A 19787-nucleotide genomic window follows, 5' to 3' on the forward strand; every position below is an offset into this window, starting at 1 on the left:
AATGCTTTGTATTAATGTATATGTATGTTATGTATTTTCCGCTATGTCTAGTTTTATCTTTAAATTTATTTATTTTCCATGTTCTTTGTGGAAGGTACATCAAGAGACAGGATCACCATGAACACCACTTTTGAGCGCTCCCTAAGGCTATTTACAAGGACTGAAAGATGGAATCATTAGAGTTCCTGTGAGTACTGCTGTGTTTGTGCTATTTGTTTTGTTTTTTTTCTGATTACTTTTTGCTTTGTATTAAGAATTCTGATTTCTGGACCGTAATTAGGACTTGCTGTGGATAAGGTACTTAATCCAACAGAATCAAAACTAAAATTAAAAAAAAATCAAAAAGAAAATTCCAAAACAAAGAAAATTCTACAAAAATCAAAATCAGAACATTAAATTTGTAAAATCAAAATCAGTTCAAAAATAAAAATGTAACAAAAAAGAAAAGCAAAAAAAGGAGCCAAAGAAAAAGTAAATAAAACTAGTGGCTCAGCAAAGAGCCGAGACAATCAAGTGGATATGTAGCACCAGTCAGGTCACACCTCAAGGCCCTAATCGCTGAATAGTAAGGAAAGGGTCTAGCACACAATTGCCGACAATACACAAAGCTCCGAACTGGCAAGGGAGTAAGATAAATTTAAAGATTTATAAAAAATAATAAACACTGAAAAACAAAGATGCCATCTTAATGGCTGGGTATTTGCCATTATTTGTAACTTGAATAGACTGAAAAAGGCAAGTAAAGAGGTGGGGCAATGGAGAGATCACAGGTCCTCTGGTTGGACAATATCTTCTGACTTGAATGTGGATGCAAGGAATTTTTAGGTTCTCTACTGCCACACTCAACCTCTTTCCCTATGTATCTTTTAGATTGCACTTTGGAACATAAGAACATAAGAAGTTTGACAAACAAGAGGTAACCAATTAGTTCATCAAGCTTTCTTGTTTAGCTAATAGCCAAGTTGTCCCAGTATCTCTTCTTAAAAGAGGACCCTGCTCTGAAAATTGTGCTTGATTCATCAAGAGGGCCCCATTGAATATCTCCATTCTGAGGACCATTCTCATTCACCACCGCCCCCACCCCTGCTTTGATGATCGCACTCAATACGGTGGGTCGCAAAAACACTTATGTGGGAAAAAGTGGGTAGCAACACTAAAAAAGTTGAGAAACATTGCTTTAGAGCTTAGCAGGGAGATGTGCACATTGCAGTGAGCTGGATATCCAGTCTAGGATATGATCCCAAACACTACCAACTAGAGATTGGTTGGAGTCCATACAGGACTGGATGTCATAATAAAAAACTGGTTGGAAGACTTGAATAAAGCAGTTGCTGGCCCTCCGGGTAAGCAGGTGGCTGCAGAGTAATGTTGATAAGATTCAGTACACACAGGATGGCCTGGGAGTTGTAGTTTGCTCCAAGGGGGAAAGCAGGGGCTGCGGGAGGAACCCCAAAAGAGTGAAGAGGCTTCAGATCTTTTTTTGAGTCTGTCATGAATGCAGGCATGGAACTAAAGGTACTCCAGAATCTAGCTGCAAAAGAGTTTCTCCCAGAGCAATCAGGAGTTGGGAGGTGAGTGCAAAGACACATCTGGTAGAGTAAAAAGGAGGCAGAGGAGGCAAGTGCTGGAGAAAGACCGAGAAAGGAGAGAAAGAAGTGTGTGAACCATGAGAGATTAAGGTACCAGATAGGAAGACTTTTTTTATTTAGAATGAGGACCAAGGAGCTTATTCCTTAATTTATCCCATGTGGCTCCACTCTTTTATATCATCCCTGATATTCTTTATTTATTAATACAGTAAACCCCCTTTTGTTTGGATGTTAGTCTTCTCTAGTGGTTATTCCAAGTATGACTCACGGGTGCCCACCATCTGATCAAAAGCTGCTACAGTGTCTGAGTTATACATCTTTCTAAGGAATTCAAATGAAATCTTTTGGAAGCTCACACAGCCTGTCAGCTGACATGTCAGTGATAACAGTTCACAAGTCATTCAGTCTTTGTACTGCTCATCATAATACGAACAGTTCTTTAAAATGATTAGCTTGTGTTGGAGCTGTGACCGATAATAAACATATATCTGAGTACAGAGAACAGCTGATAGTATATTTCAAAGAGCAACATGTGCCACTTTGTAATGGGACATTAAAAAAGGCTTCCACTTGCTGAAACTGCTGTGAAGAAATATCTGTCTACCCCAACAGCCAGCAAGACAAATGAACAGTTGTTTAGCTCTGTCAGGCACATTTATGCAGAGAGCAGCAGCTATTGTCTTGGAGAGAGTACTGGAAAACCTTTGTTTATAGCCTACAACAGTTGTTGCTTGGATGCAATTACTAATGTGAGAAGTGATTTTTTTCCTTTGAGCTAGTTAATAATTGTCTCAGTTCTGTATTCTGCTTTGCAGTGTGACATTCAGTTGAGTTTGCATCAAGGGGTGGGGTGCAGTATTCTGGTACTGAGGATTTTTCAAAAATGTATAACCTATATTTTACTTTTTGCTTTAGCCTAGATTGAGTATGCACAATGAGCAGGTTAATAAATTTTGTTCTTTATTATTATATCTGCCTTGAGAGCTCCTGTTAAGATTTGGCAGACTGTTTGGTTGACTCTTTGATGGACGGAGTGCTCCCTGGCTCTCTTTGGCTTGGATTTCTTTCTGACTGGCTCCACATGTGCTATGTCTATTTAAGGACATTCTCCTCCCTCTGAGAAAACTTCTTCTTAATGTTCTGTTGCAAAGAAAAACTTTTAGATGATGCCTTAAAGTGAACATTGTACATTCACTGTGAATATATCTTTAGTCCAGTAAAGGACTGCATATCTTTAACTTTGTAGAACAGGAATGTATGCCAGTAAGTAAAAGCATATAGCTAACAACTTTACTGCTGCCTACTGTTGATGTTCATTATTAGTTTTTCTGCTGTATATTTTGTGGGTTTCTTCTAGCCCTAGAGTGTGGTCTGCCACTTTATTTTAAACATTTAAAAGCTATGCTTTATTTATTATGGCACTAAAGGGTGGCAATATGTTACATACTGGTCAGACATGCAAGTAAGAATTTCACTGCAGTTTGTATAGATGACAATACTTCTACTACTATTACTACCATCACTCTCCATCCACTTGTCCTGTTGAAGGGCATGGTGACAACACAATAAGTTGGACAGAACAGGTCACATTATCTACAAGTTTTGCTGTGGAATTATCAGGCAAACCCAATAAAGCAGAGTCGATGTGTGTGTGTATGTTTGTTTGTCCGCCATACAAATCTGCACCGGGTGTCCAATCACTGGGCAAGGGGCTCCTTTGTGACTTGGAGAAGGTCATGGGATATGTTTGGTTCAGAAAAATGTTTGTGGTAAACTGCAGGGCACCTTTTCACTGACACAACTTTCGGCACATGTCCCCGTACTTAAGGTGGCTGTATGTTGCAACAGAATTTCACCGCGTTGCCATCTAGCGGCAGCTTTGGTCTGTGCGTCTGCCGTATCGATGTAAAACATGAATGACCCAGTAAGCATGACCGGCTGACACACCTGCGCTTCTGCGAGTCACAATCCCAAACACACTAATAGTGCTGTATTTCATTCACCAATGTCCATTATATGGCAACACGTTTGAACAGAGACTCGCCTTAAACAGACAGCATCCTTCCCCCACCATTTTCCACACATGCAACAGCTGTTGTATGTCACTTCTCTTTGTAGTTACCATCACCAATATCCGTTAGATAGCAGCACGGTTCAACAAAGACACTCCTTAGTGTTTAATACCACTCGCCTTTGTTCTATTTCTATATTCTGTTTCTTTCATTTCGGAAAGTCACCAGTTACAGATTCCCAGGCAAGCCGGGTACTCCTGTCTGAAAATAAAGAAAGGTGAAGGTCTCAGGAATGCTGATCTGCTCAGGTCCCCAAAACATTTTAACAGTGCTCTTAGAAAACAGAAAATCAACAATCTCAGAAATGTTTGCTATTGCACAATGTGAGCAGCAAGAAGCCATTGAATTAAAGAACGGGTTTAATTAACAACAAGACTCGGCACCTAATGAAGCAACAGGTTGGAGTGAAATTGGCTGGAGTTTGAGGCCCTGACTTAGATGGTCTTCTTTTGGCTCACTCACTTCACGTTTCATTTCTGTTTGGGTGACATTTAAGGAAAGAAATTAAGTAATATAGGGGAAGAAATCTTAAAAACAAGTCAATTAAAATTAATTCAAAATAAGTTAATTTGCAGCAAAAACGGTGCACTAATTAAGAAAAGAGTTACAATGAAAAGCTGCAGCCACTGGGGCCCTCCAGGACCGGACTTTTGGACCCCTGGTATAAACCCTCCAGTAAGTCCTGATACTGTTCATTGTGAGTCATGTCTACTACACCTCTTGGTGTAAACATCACCGGATACTCAAACCACCTTAATTGACTCATTCTGGAAGAAGCAAAATGAAGTGATTTGGATATGTTTTGAAGATGGCGTCTCCTTTTATATGTTGTCACACACGTGTGCTTAGGAGGTAGTCAACAAGCTCTGCGGTGAATGAAACGTCGTGAGATAAAGGGTTGATTTATAGTACTAATGCCTCTCTCTCTTGTTCATCAGACCAAAAGAAAAGTAATCCAGTATCCTTACCTCACACACTTCCGGGTTCACAAGATGGCCACCAAATGTCACTTCCTCATCCGGCTCCCACTGATGACATCATAACTACTTCTGGACCTGCTGGGCAAGATTTTCGGGGAGGTTGTTCACGAATGTCTCGCATGCCAATATTTCAGCCACCTTTTGGGCAGATTTGATATCTGGCCGTAGCCTGCACCCAATCTTGTCCCAAACTTCAAAGGCTTGGGTGCGAATCAACCTCTCTGGGTCGAACCGCCACTCCCACCAGTCCTTTGCCTGCTGTGCCGGAGATATACAATAGCGTTTATATACCTCTGCCCTGAGGGTATTGTAATCTGCGGCGTGCTCCTCGGTTAAGTCATAATATTCCTTTTGTGCCTCTCCCTTCAGATAGGTTGCCAGTAGGTATGCCCATTCTGACCTCGGCCATGCATTTAGTTTCACGGTGCATTCAGAAATCAAAAAATACATTTCTACATCATTCCCCTCAGTCAGGAAAGGTAACTGAGGAGGAAGAGACCAAGCAGTCTCCGTTCTGATAGCTGCCGCAGCCTGGGCTTCCGACTCTGAGTCCAAGTTTCTCCCATCTGGACCTTAAGAATGCGCAGCTCCACCATTATGGTGGTCAAGACAGTATTTAGGTCCTGCTGTTCTGTCATTCTTTAGCAAAAATCCAACTGTCTTCACCAATTGTCGTAGAATAAAATGACTTCCATAACGGCAAAGAGTTGGGGACCATTCATTTATAATGGACAAAGTAAGGAAATAATTGAAAAAAGATCAATCAATGTGCTCAAAACAGCAATTCACAAAAGAAAATACAGACATGGTGTTTTATAATGGAACAAAATGGCTGGCGGGAAATGATGTGGCAGGAGATGACGTTGTAACTGGAAGATGGATGTGATGTCAACAAGATGAGATAAGAAGTGATGATATCGCCGAAGTGATGTCATCTTTAGGAGACCAAATGTGACGTCATCAAGCTGGAGACATCATCAGTGGGAAACAGGAAGTGACATCATCAGTGGGAGCCGGATGAGGAAGTGACGTTTGGCAGCCACCTTGTGAACCCAGAAGTGTGTGAGGTAAGTGTACTGGATTACTTTTCTTCTTTTGATCTGATGAAAAAGAGAGAGAGGCATTAGTACCATGAACCAACCCTTCATCTCACAATGTTTCACTCACCTCAGGGCTTGTGGACTGCTTCCTAAGTGCGCGTGTATGACAATGTTTATAGGGCTATTACTGTCTCACGTGCAGAGTACAGTTAAATTCTTACTTGCATGTGCTAAACATATAATCTTTTGCCACTCTGTGTTGTCACGATTTGTGAGTAGAACTACCTTAAGGCAGTGGTTCTCAACCTGTGGGGTGGGCCCCCCTACGGCGCGAAGTAAACTACATTCTGATACTAGAACAATAAATATAGAGTTAGATAAATGTTGATAAAAGTTAAGTAGGTATAATAAAATATGCATTTAAATTTCAAAAAAATGTTAGGGGGGCGTGATTAAAACTGTTATGAAAACTTGGGTCGCAAATACTTAAAGGTTGAGAAACTCTGCCTTTAGGCAAACATCACTCTATCTTATATTAAATATCTAAAAACATATTTGAAATTATTTGTTTAGTGGAATAAAAATGATATTATACAATTTAGGATGTTTTCCTTCTGCAGTTTGCCTAAAGATGTACTACTACTGCTAACAATAATTCTTTACATTATAAACATAGCGTTTTTTCCCACAACTTAAAGCATTTCAGTGAGTTTGCAGCCATTTCGACCACCACTAATGTGTAGCATCCAAGTGGACGTTGCGATGGCAGCCATTTTGTGCTAGCACACTCACCACACATTAGCTGTTAGGTGGTAAAGTGGTGAGAGAGATAGTCAATTACAAACAGGGGATGATTAGGGGGTTAGAATAACTAGGCCATGGTGGGCAATTTAAACTGGACATCGGGATACACCCTACTCTTTACGAAGGATGCCCAGGGATCTTTTATAACCACATAGAGTCAAGACCTCAGTTTTACATCTCATCGTGAACAACAGCGTCATTTTTACAGCACAGTATCCCTGTCACTGCACTGGGGCATTTAGATAAACATTCAGACCACAGGGTAAGTACCCCCTGCTAGCCTCACCAGCACCTGTTCCAGCAACAACCCAAGCTTTTCCTAGATGAGCTCTTATCCAGGTACTGGCCAGGTCCAAACATGCTTAGCTTCAGGTGGATGACCTCTTCTGAAGTGCATGTGATATAGCTGCTGAATAGAGGAAAATGCAAGCTACAAAAGATAAACAACATATTTCTTATGGTCTGGGGAACCATGGAATTCCTCAGGGGTGGCTAAAGGCTGTTTCTGTGAAAAGAGAAGTCTAGTTAGACCAGTACAACCTGTTATCCCAGGAACCTTCACCAGAAGAGATCATGAAAGTGATTTTATTTTGTTGATAGATCACAGAACCTAACATTAGCTTCAGTACAGTTTTATCCAAAACAGTCCTCTTTTGTGCAGCTGAGGGTTTAGCTTGGGGTTAATAAATTTAAACAGTGTGTCCTAAAGCTTAGGTAGTAATTCATATTGTAGGCAAGGATAGCATAAAGTTAAATGCAAACTCTAGTTCAAGTTTATTTTTAGACAGAAAAAAATCCAAGTTGGAAAAAAATGAAACCAATAAAACAGGCTATAAAAAAGTCAAGACCTCTGTAATTGTTGCCAGGTGATCGATCGTTATATGATTTCATATTTAGTGCTTTCCATGTGTCACAAAAACTCTCTGCCTGTCTCTGGCATCATGAAATATAAATAAACATTTAATGACTCCCTTATCAAGATCGTACTATTGCAAACTAATAAACGGAGTCATTACTTCCTAAATCCAGACATATCTGCCAAATTTAATTCAATTTATGTCCTTGTTAACTGTATGTGGTGTTTCTCATTGAAAAAAAACCTACACCAATAAGCAATTCCCTAGCTTTTGGAAAAGGTGGTTGTGTGCTGTCCACTTATCTGCTTTTGGGAGTGGAGCCCTGAGATTTTATGAAATTAACAGGCATCCTTATTTTTAATTCATTGGTAAAATTCTGTATCAAAAAAAGATAAAAGATTTTTATGAATGGAATATGTTATTTTAGTTCACAGCATGACATGTTGTATTTACAAAAATACCTGCATTTCCTTTTTGTATATTCACAATAAACTGAAAATAGTTTAGAAAACAGATAAATAGTTAATGTACTTTGCCGTGAAAAAAGAAAAACAAAATCGATGTGTTTCTTTAGCACTATGCAGGCTCCAGGGAATCTTCACAAGCCAAATCTAGTCTTATTTTCAGCATTGCAGGCAGTCCTAGATTCATAGATTTGGCTTCAACGACACTGTTGATATATTCACAACCGAGCCTGAGGTACAAAGTCAACACTCTTAAGTGTTGCAGCAGATGCTGGTCTGGAAGAGTGGTTTTTAGTGGAACTACACATATTTGAACAATAAAGCAGGAAATATCCTTAGGGAATCTTGTGACTTAGCCAGCATTGTATCCAGAATGCTTAATAAAAGGAAGAACAACAGGGCTGCTCCAAGAAGTTCATTAGTCATCATTATTACAGACTTATTCACAGTGCCTAATATGCAGGCAAGGGCTCCATCTAGAGCATCATATGTGTAGCACATCTGCATCTCAGAGATGTTCAATAGGATATACAGTATGATGAGGTTTCAGCAGTCTTATAGGTAAGTGTATGCTGGAAATGAGCATTGTCTACTACATGTGTTGAAAAATGTTACCAGTGCAACATAGTACACTATAAATGATTGAAATGTTTAATATATTTTATCAGTGTATATTTAGGAATGTTGAATTAAAATGATGTGTGTATGCTAATAATATCAAAATAGAACATTAGAACACTCTAGATGAGAACAGGCCATTCAACCCATCAAAGCTCACCAGTCCTATTCACTTAATTCTTCTTAAAAAACATCAAGTCTAGTGTTGAAAGTCCCTAAAGTCTTACTGTCTACCACACTAGCTTATTCCAAGTGTCCAAGGTTCTCTGTGTAAAAAAAAAACTCATAATGTTTGTGTGAAATTTGCCCTTATCAAATTTGCAACTGTGTCCTTCTGTTCTTAATGAACTCATTTTAAAATAACAGTCTCGAACCACTGTACTGATTGCCTTCATAATTTCAAACACTTCAGTCATGTCACCTCTTAATCTTCTTTTGCTTAAACTGTATAGGCTCAGCTCTTTTCATCTTTCTTCATAATTCATCCCCTGTAGCCCTGAAATGAGCCAAATCTTTCTTCTCTGGACCTTTTCTAGCGCTGCTATGTCCTTTTTGTAGGCTAAAGACCAAAATAGCACACAGTACTCCAGATGAGGCCTCACCAGTGCATTATAAAGCTTGAGCATAACCTCCTCGGACTTGTATTCTACACATTGTACTATATAACCTAACATTCTGTTTGCCTTCTTAATGGCTTCTGAACACTGCCAGGAAGTTGATAGTGTAGAGTTCATTATGACCCCTAAATCCTTCTCTTAAGGTGTACTCTCGATTTTCAGACTCCCATTGTGTATTCACACCTAACATTTTTACATCCTATGTGTAATACTTTACATTTACTGACATTACATTTCATCTGCCACAAATCTGTCCAAGCCTGTATACTGTTCAAGTACTTCTATAATGATGTAACCGTTTCCAAATTATCTACCAATCCACCTAGCTTGGTATCATCTGCAAACTTAACTAGCTTGCCAATTCTGAAGATGTTCCTCACACCATCACAATCTGCTTCCTGTATCTGAGCCAATTCTGCCTCCATCTAAAAACATTACCCTGAACTCCCACTTCTTTTAGTTTGATGCCCAGCCTCTCATGTGGCACAGTATCAAATATTTTCTGAAAGTCAAGATAAATAATATCATAAGCTCCACTTTGATCATATCCTTTTGTTGCTTCCTCATAGAATTCCAGTATGTTAGTAAAACATGACCACCCTCTTCTGAAGCCATACTGAATATTCAGAAAAACTCCTGTACTTGCCATGTGCTGCTCAATCTTATCCTTAATAATTCTTTCCATTAATTTTCCTGTGATGAACGTTAATCTTACTGACCTATAGTTGCCTGGATCTGTCTGGTAACAGGATAATATTTCATTTCCCAGTCCTTCGGAATCTCCCCAGTGTGTAGTGACTTCCTAAATATACCTGTATGTGTCAAGGGTTTATAGATGTACTCACTAGCCTCTTTAAGAACTCAAGTGTAAATATTATCTGGTCCTGGTGATTTATTTGATTTCAGTTCATTTAATCTGAGCAGCTCTTCCAACTCTGCAATTTCCAAATCCCTCAGTACCTCCTTAGTAGTTGCGTTTACCTCTGAGAGGTTATCCACTTGCTCACTTGTAAACACCTCAGAAAAATGCAAGTTTAGAGTGTCTGCTATTTCACTGTCTGTATTTTTTAATTCCTCTTTACTATTCTCGATGCACTTCACCTCCTCCTTGACTGTTCTTTTACTACTAAAATAATGAAAGATTCTCTTAGGGTCGTCTTTCATCTTATCTGCTATATTCCCCTCCAACTGCCTCCCTAATATCCTTCTTAATGGTTGCCCTCATGTTCTCATACGCCCTACGAGTATCTTTGGAGTCATTAGTCTTATATGCCTTACAAAGCTACTTTTTCCTTTGCAGCTTCTTTTTTAACTCTTGATTAACCTACCGTGGAGTTTTTTTTAAATTTCCTATTAATTCCAAATTTAGGTATGTACCTGTCCTGCATTACATGTAAAACATTTTTAAACCTGTTCCACTGCTCCTTGACTGTCTCCATACTTAAAAGCTTATCCCAGTGTATCCTACTTTACCTAATTTGCCCTACCAAAGTTACAGTAAATGCAGCAATTTTAGTCTTTCCATGTGCACTCATACAAACCACTGAGAACTATATAATATTTTGGTCACTTGACCGTAATGATTCAATCACCTCCACACTCTCAATTCCATCTTGATTATTACAAAATATTAAATCCATACAAGCTTCACCCCACATTGGTGCTTTAACATACTGAGTTAAAAAAACATTCACTGCTGACTTCTAAAAACTGCTACTCGTGTGCTCGGCTATTTGCAAGGTTATTCCAGATAATATCTGGATAATTAAAGTCTCCCATAGTTACAATATTCACCTGTAAATTTGCCTTTTTAATATTACTAAAAAGATGTGTGTTAAAGTACTGTCTGCATTGGTTGGTCTATAACAGGGGTTGCGTGTCCTGGAGGACCACCGTGGCTGCAAGTTTTCATTCTAACCCTTTTTTTTTAATGAGTGCCCTAATTGTGCTGCTAATTAACTTCCTGTGAATTAACTTTAATTGAATTGTTTATTTAAGATTTGTTCCCCTGAATTTCTTCATCGTTTCTCTGAATTGTTTAATTTCTTTTCTTAAATGGCACCCAAACAGAAATGAAACATGAAGTGAGGGAGCCAACAGAAGACCAACTAGCTCAGGGCCTCAAACGCCAACCAATTTCACTCCAACCAGTTGCTTAATGAGGTACCGATTCTTGTCGTTAATTAAACCTGTTCTTTAATTTCATGGCTTGTTGCTGGTCTCATTATGCAATAGCAGACTTTTCCAAAATTGTTGATTTTTATCTGAGAACTCTGTTAAAATGTTTTGGGTACCTGAGCAGATCGACATTCCTGAGACCTTCCTTTTTCTTTATTTTTAGATATTGTATGATGAACACCAGTTGTTTTGGTTCATTTTGTGTCTGTTTATTGTTTGGCTGCTAATTAAGGAAAAAGAAACAATTAAGGGGTTTGAGTCTTCAAGAGTAAGTCAAATAAAATTAGTTCAAATGAAGTTAATTAGAGGCAAAAACAGGTCACTCATTAAGAAAAGGGTTAAAATAAAAATCTGCAGCCACAGTGGTCCTCCAGGACTGGAGTTGGCTACCCCTGGTCTATAACACACTCCTAAAATAAGGTCTCTTTCCCTAATGCTTTCCAGGCAAAGCCACATGTCCTCAAGACGGGGTTCATTGTCCAACTGAAGAGGACTTGTTTTTAAATTCTGCTTGACATAAACAGCAACCCCACCTCCTTTTCTGTTCTGTCGATCCTTCCTAAAAATGTGTCTCCCTCTATGTTATACTCCCCATCTTTGTTATTCAGCCAGGTTTCAGTTATTGCTATAGTATCATAATTATGCTCTGCTACATACAACTCCAACTCACTTGCCTTATTTTTGATACTTCTATCATCAAGGCAAGCTATTTTTTAATGTGTTACTCCTTCTACATTTACTATAAATATTAGTATAATACTATAATACTATTATATTAGCCCTGCAGTGGGGTGGCACCCTGCCCAGGGTTTGTTTCCTGCCTTGTGCCCTGTGTTGGCTGGAATTGGTTCCAGCAGACCCCCGTGACCCTGTAGTTAGGATATAGCGGGTTGGATAATGGATGGATGGACTATTATATTAGCAAACCAATTTAATTCAATTCAGAGTTGCAAAGGGCTTGTGACTATTTTGTAGACAATCTAATCAACATTAGATTACTATGATCAATTAACATTTTATATTTTGTATTGAGACATTCCAGCAATGAAGGAAACAATCTCATAATTGGCTGCTTCTTTGAGAAAATATTACATGTGTTGAAAAATGTTAACTATTATATATACAGTACATATATATGTGTGTCTTCTATATATAATACCTAACCTGCATGTCTTTGCATAGTGGAAAGACCACCCAGAGGAAACCCACATGAATAACATTCAAGTTCCACGCATGGAGCTCCCAGAACATGAACCCTGGTCTGCTTACTGTGAGGCACCAGCACTACCACTGCACCCACCTTATTAGTGACTGATACGAAGAATATTTTCAGGTATGATGACAATAATTTAGCAAATACTAAATAAAACTAAAGCATGAGGTTAGTTTTCTTTTTTTATTTTAATAATCTATCTCATCTATCTGTAAAAACAGGGTTAACTTAAGATGTAATAACGTTAACCTAATCTATTGTATTCATCCCACTTATTCAAAATATGGAGGGAAGCCAATCCTGGCACCTATGTTTAAGGAGGAACCCATTCTGGAAATGGTGCAATTCATTTATAATGTTCAGTTTCTCATGCAGATCACCAGAGCATGTTTGTGACTTCATAACAACATGTAAAAGTAAAGAAGATATTGGCTAACAGAGTGGCACATTTATCAGCATTACTGAAGCCTGTACTTGTGCCAAAGAAACTTGCTGCTTCCTACCTGAACAACCGTCTGCCCACTGCATTAACCTCTGTAATGATGAAGTGTCTGGAGGAACTGGCCATGATCCATATTAACTACATCGTTCCTGCTACCCTGGATTTTCAACGGTTTGGATACCAAAACAACAGGTCTGTGGGTGATGCTATCTCCTTAACCGTGCACAATGTTCTGGGACATATGGAATGGAAAAACACAGATGTGAGGAAGCCGTTCATTGTCTATAGCTCTACTTTTAATTCAGTTGTAGCTACCATCCTGGTGTTGAAGCTCAGAGACCTTGGTCTGAGCAGCTTCGTCTGTTTCTGAGTGTTTGAATTCCAGACAAATAGGTCCCACTTAGTGAGGACTGGCAACAGGAACTTCTCCACCCTGTTCACCAACATTGGGGTTCTGCAAGGCTGCTGCTTCAGCCCACTGCTATACAATCTATTCACTTATGACTGTGTTGCAAAGCAATGCCATCATCACATTTGCAGACTATACCACCATGATTGGCTTCATTAGCAACAATAATGAGGCTGCCTACAGGAGTGAGGTAAAAGACCCAAGTGTTTGGTGCCATGACAACAACCTCTTCCAGAAAATCAACGAAACAAAGAAGGTCATTGTTGACTTCAGCAAGAACACATGCTGTCACACTCCACAATAGATCAATGGCTTCCCCATCCAGAAAATGAACAGCTTCAGATTCCTGGATGTCCAGATCATCGACTACATTTTTTTGTGGTCTGTCAGCACCACCTGCATCCTTAAAAAGGCTAAGCAAAGGATTCCTTCCGTGAAAAAGCTAAAGAGCTTTGGAGTGTTACTAATATTGATACTATTGAAAGTATATTGTTCAGATGAAACATGGTGTGGCTTGACAGGATTGCAAGCTCCTCCAAATGACTTCCCATACTGTTTTTAAAATCATTTGGGCTGACCTTCCACAGTTTCATGCTAAATACTACACCCAATATCAATGGACTTAACCCCTCACCTCTGATCCAGCCAGCCATCCAGCTCATTCTCTATTTTCTGTACTGGATTCTAGTAAATGCTACAGGAGCCTCACCACACACTTTACCCACTTCTGGGGTAATTTCTTTCCCTATGCCAAAAGGTCACTGAAATTTCCATAACCTGACTTTACCTGACCTGTACTGTACCCATCTGTTGGTTTATGTGTTATTTTGTTACGCTTTTTTTTAACTACTGTTAAACTGTGTGATGTATATATCAGTACAGAATAAATAGGTTTATTCTTCTGGTTCTGTTATTTATTGAACTTATTTACATTTATATTATCTTCTCATTGTCTTATTGACCCTAACTGCAACTGTGACACAAAAATTTTATTATGCTCTTACAGTATATGTGACAATAGTGAGCTAACCTAATCTAATCTAATTTAATCTAATCACAGACCTTTGCCTGATTATGTTTGTGTTGATTTTGCTTGTTGTTTTAGTTTCTTTGTAGATTTTCTCAATGTTCTCTAGTTTGATCTCACTTTTCAGGCATGTATACTACATTAGTTGGCAATCCTATATTTACCAATCATATATATATGATTGATTGATATTAATTCAAGAGCACACATATATATATATATATATATATATATATATATATATATATATATATATATATATATATATATAAATGTGCTCTTGAATGAATTACTTATCATTTTATTTTTACCCTGGGATAAGTCCTGGTGTCTGACACATGTGGGACTCTGAGGGAGCAGCACTTTTTAAATTTTATTGTACTTCATCCCTTCTTAATGTGTATTATTTTGACAGAGTTTGCCTGTACAGTATGCTAGAGTATACGACTATGAACCTGTGGATAATCTTAATGAAAATTACCCTTTTCAGACTGCCATTCTTACAAACATACATCCTTAAACATATTTATTATAATTTCAGAGTCACAGCTATCCTGGCAGAAAAGAATCATGGATCGCAGGGCCTTTTTATTCAACACACACTGACAGCCCAGGTCAAAAACTGGAATACCTTGCTGAAATACCCTACCAACATAGGGAGAACAAGAACATTCCACACCAACAACATCCTACTGCAAGATTTAAACTCAGAATATTTGTCTTGGGAGACACAACCACTATTTAGTGCACCAACTGTAGTCATCTTTAAAATGTAAATACTGTGGATGTATCTTGATTGTAACACACAGAAAACCATAGACCTACCAAATCAAAGCATAAATATTGTTTCTTCCAGTGAAATTTGAAATGTTGTTGAGTTTTGCCTGATTAAGTTATGAACTATTATAACTGTTAAGGTATCTAGCTAAGGCTGATAACAAATCATTAGGCTATTCAGCAGAGCTGAAGGGGCTCGACAAAATTTGAAGTAAAAACAAAACGAGGTCAATATCAGAATTTTTTTCACTAAAATGTATGATTTCTTCAGCACAAGCCACTTGCAAACTCTGTTATATTTTGTCTAGGACATACAAGTGCCAGATGGCAGAGAAGAAGAAAAATAAACAAGACTAGGAGATGGATAATAATTGAAATGAGCAATCAGAAACATGAAAAAGGTCAGAGTACCAGGATGAGACTGTACAGACTCAGAATGAGACAGTGAACCTTTTATGAAGGGGATCAAGAGATCAGAACATAGTTGGGAGTTTGTGCCACGGTTGATACCAAAGAATGCTAGGCAATCAACCGTCAAGTCCAAAATGCAAGGCAAAATCAAAGGTCTAAAGAAACAAAGCTATTCAAATATTTAGAAATCTTTTAACAGATGTGTAGATTTGTGCACCAGTACTGTTTTTATATAAACCACAAACTTTCTGGTTACAACATGCTTCCATTTACTGGTATTTCTGGGAAATATTGTTGTGGCAACAGCCAACTTGAATTCTCAAAAATCCCTAATTGGACGCATACTAATTGAAAATCCATCAAAGAAAAGATATGAAGAATTAACAAACATTGTTAATAATAAAAGAGGCAAGTTTTTAAAAAACAATACCACAAGAGTTAGACTCAAAATTAAATAAAAAAACAAGGCAAAATGCCTACACACTTAATTGCCCATAACTATTACCAAAAAGCGTTGATTTATTTTAAAAGAAGTGAATCCAAAGATTGCATGATATCTAAATAGAGTTTGTCCAATGATGTGGTATATGCCAGTCATGCAGCTTTACACAAAAGGCTGTCATAAACAACATGATGGTGTTCATAGCATAACACTACAAAATGGCACTGTCCTTGAAAAGAAAATGGCAATGTGAGAAATGTTGCAATAAATGTAATGTCATTTTCTAAGTCGCAAAATCCAAACCAGGAGCCTCGTGCATAATGCTGTACGTAGGATTCACACTAAAACATGGCATATGGACAAAAATCTAAATGTGTGTATGCGCAAAAAAATTCAGATGCAGAAAACCGTGCGTAAGCCAACTTCCACGCACTTCTGCTACATGAATCCCGGTCTGCATGAAATGTAACGCTCATGCACGCGCCTGCTATCCCTCCCAGACTCCTACCAGAACTATACCTCTTTGAATATGCAAATCAATATAAATATTCCCTTAAATTCAGCATTCTGAGAAAAGACAATGGCAACAGCATGGGGGAAAAAAGAAGAATATCAGCGAATGCTAAGTGGAGGCAAGGAAAAAGTATTATTTGTTAGTTTAAGCAGTTGTACAAACAACAAAAGGAAGTTGATTGGAAGTTCAAGTTAAGAAAGTTGCACAGTGCCCAAAATAAAAAAGAAGTTGTCAGATATCAAAGTTGCCATGAAAAGGCGAGTCGTAGCCCACTGTCTGAGTGTCATTTGGAGGCTTATTAATGTACAAAGAAAAGAAAAAAAAATAGGGACACAGTGGAAAAGCTCGAAATGTCAACTTTAATCTCGAAATTTCCACTTTAATCACGTAGTTTATTTTGTCATTAAAGTAGAATGTCATAAACATCTTAAAATCTTTTACTAGTTTCTCAAATCTTATCATAACTAAAGTAGCATGTTAAATACTTCGTATGCTGTGTGTTCTTCTATGTACTCTATTAAACAGGTTTTCTCTTATGCCGACAGGACACAGAATACATTACATTCATGATATTACAGCTCTCTGAACAATATAAATACTAAGATGTATACTTGATATCATTCTCATGATGACATGAATTAAAACGTGTATTAAACACGGGGCCACAGTGGCGCAATGGTAGCGATGAAATGGTGCCCTGTACAGAGATTGTTCCTGCCTCCTGCAAGATGCATACTGCATGTGCACCACCCTCGATGAAATAATTTATCGCAGCAGTATTGTCTCTTTGAAACATATTAACCTCCAGTTCTGTCCTTCCTTTTCTTTCTCCAAGTGACCATTTGCCACACACAATCAGCTCTGTAATAGATGTCAAGCCATTTGTAAGCTTAGAGCACACATTCTTCAAAACTTTTAAGGAACATTAAAATATATTCATAGTACATGTTTAATTATTCCATCCATCTATCCATCCAGGGTCATGCCAAGCATACGCACGAGGCAGGAACAATCCCTGAATGGGGCACCAGCTCATCGCTACCGCTGTCCATCATATCTATGCATTTAATAACAGTATACATTATTTAAATGAAGTAAAAAAATTATCTCTATACTGTTGTATATATACTGTACTTTACTGCATGTCATATGAAAAATATATCAAGAGCTCCAAGAAGATAGCTCTTGGAAATCTAAATCAACTTAGAAGCCAGTCATCATCATCTGTAAATATGCACTCTCTTCTATTGATATGAATTAGGTTCCTTTATTGTTATTGTATGGTACAATGAGATTCAATGTGCAAATCGTCCATAAACTTATTTCCTTATAAAATGTTAAAATAACAACAAAAACAATAATAATAATAATAATAATAATACAATAAAAAATATACATTATGAACGTGTGTCTCAGGTTGTAATGCAAGTTTACAGTGAGGTAATTATACTTATAAGTACAAATAGTTCTACCAGGAGCACTGATTGAGTGCATTTAGAACTCTTGGGATGAAGCTATTTCTGAACCGTGAGGTCACTACAGGAAAGGCTCTGAAGCATTTGCCAAATGAAGTTCAAATAGACTGTGTGCATGGCTGAGACAGCGTGTCCTAGAAGCAGTATCCCGATAATTCTGCTCTTGACACAATCTGCGGTAGAGCTTTCCGAGTAACTGCTGTAGAGTTGCGATTCCACACTCAGATGCAGTGGGTTGAAAAACTCAGTGGTGCACTGAGAGTAACAATGCTAAAGCAGCTATAGCATTTTGAATAGTTTGCCTATTCCATGCACCATTGCATGGTTACAGGTTGATTAAAATCAGATGCCTTAAACTAAAAAATGATATGAGGTTAATGTCAGTGTATTTGATAAAGCTGCGTCAGGAACATGAATATAAAAAATAAAGGGAAGCCACCCAGGAACAGTAGCACTACTTTGACGCTGGGTGGCACCAGTTTGCAAAACCGTGCAGAAAAGTTGCATATGCCGAGGTTTGAGCTGGCGTGAAAATGTGCGTAGCTTTACGCCAAATTTAGTTTTGATATATCACGATGTGAACGTGGAAACAGGCGTATGCAACATTTTTGTGCATACACACCGTTTATACATGAGCCCCCCAGGATTGTCGGGGTGGGGAGCCTGGAACCTATCCCAGCTAGCATAAGGTAGGAACAAACTCTGGACAAGACACCAGTCCATCACAGGGCAAACACACACACACACACACACCAAATACACACTAGGGCCAATTTAGCATCGGCATTTTCCCTAACCTGCGTGCCCTGTGGACAGTGGGAGAAAAACCAGAGCGCTTAGAGAAAACCCACACAGATACGGAAAGAACATGAAAATTACAAGCAGGGATGACTCAGACTGCAAGCACTTGTCTCATACTGTGCCACTGTGCCATTGAATCGCCAATGCAATAAACATAAAACAATAATAGTCATATTTCAAAGCTGTTCTTAAAGAAATAAATAAAAAACAAAATTATATTTAATTCTTGCACACATGACAAACATGTTCCTTTAATTGCATATTGTTTTGTTAATAGTTAAATGTGCTAGCCATCTTCTCTAACATGACTGTCATAACATCACATGTCTTGTAGCATAGTCATTTCATACTCCAAAATACAAAGTCAAAGTGCACATGACATACAATAAAAATGTACATTTTCACAAATAAAATTCATAGCACATACAGTACCAAATATTTGTGGATGTTAGAAAAGTTTTTATCCCTCATAATAATTCTAGAAACTAAGATATAGTAGTTCACATTAACACAGACATATTGGAAAAGTCTTTTTGGCCTGTCATCCACACTGAAATGGCATGTGATTGTCATGATATCAGACTTTCACTTCAGTGATCCCATCATCCATCATCTGTGCATCAACTGACAGGTACTGCTCCTTGAAACACTTGGATACTTTGCTGAATGTATTTCGGCTGGACCCCCAGTCTATATTTTCCAAGGGTTTTTCCACCTTATACTTGTTTGTGACCTTTAAAAGCAATTGCACTTTACCTTCTGCCCACACAAAGAAATCTGTTTCATTTATTCATTTCAGCATTTTGATATACTTCTGGTTTGCTTCATAAACACACTGCTCTCAAAGCTGAGAAACCATTCATGCCCAGTGTAAAAGATTTATGGAATTTTTACATTTCAGGTAAACGTTTTGAAAACAATCTGAAAACACTAGTGTGGATGGAAAACTTTTGAAAAGAAGATTATGTTTTCAAATTTATCTATGTTAATGCTCACTATGTAAAACTTAAAAGAGGAACACAAATCCAAAAAAAAAAAAGATTTTCCCAATTTATGA

The 19787-nt window shown here is 38.0% G+C and overlaps 1 long non-coding RNA gene across 9 annotated transcripts in view; it reads left to right on the plus strand.

Moving 5' to 3' along the window:
* Positions 1-19787, plus strand: part of LOC120539387 — a 201537-nt gene that overhangs the window by 151927 nt on the left and 29823 nt on the right. For 3 of the 9 annotated variants that reach the window (XR_005635596.1, XR_005635598.1, XR_005635597.1), the window contains exons 6-8: positions 95-187; positions 12402-12552; positions 14852-16523. This is a non-coding gene — a long non-coding RNA (uncharacterized LOC120539387). Of the gene's footprint in view, positions 1-94; positions 188-870; positions 917-12401; positions 12553-12795; positions 14188-14851; positions 16527-19787 lie in introns of those variants that run through there. The other 6 variants (XR_005635600.1, XR_005635603.1, XR_005635601.1 and 3 more) reach the window with 6 other exon arrangements.

Source organism: Polypterus senegalus, chromosome 11 (genome assembly GCF_016835505.1).
Source record: "Polypterus senegalus isolate Bchr_013 chromosome 11, ASM1683550v1, whole genome shotgun sequence".
NCBI classification, from domain to species: Eukaryota; Metazoa; Chordata; class Cladistia; order Polypteriformes; family Polypteridae; genus Polypterus; species Polypterus senegalus.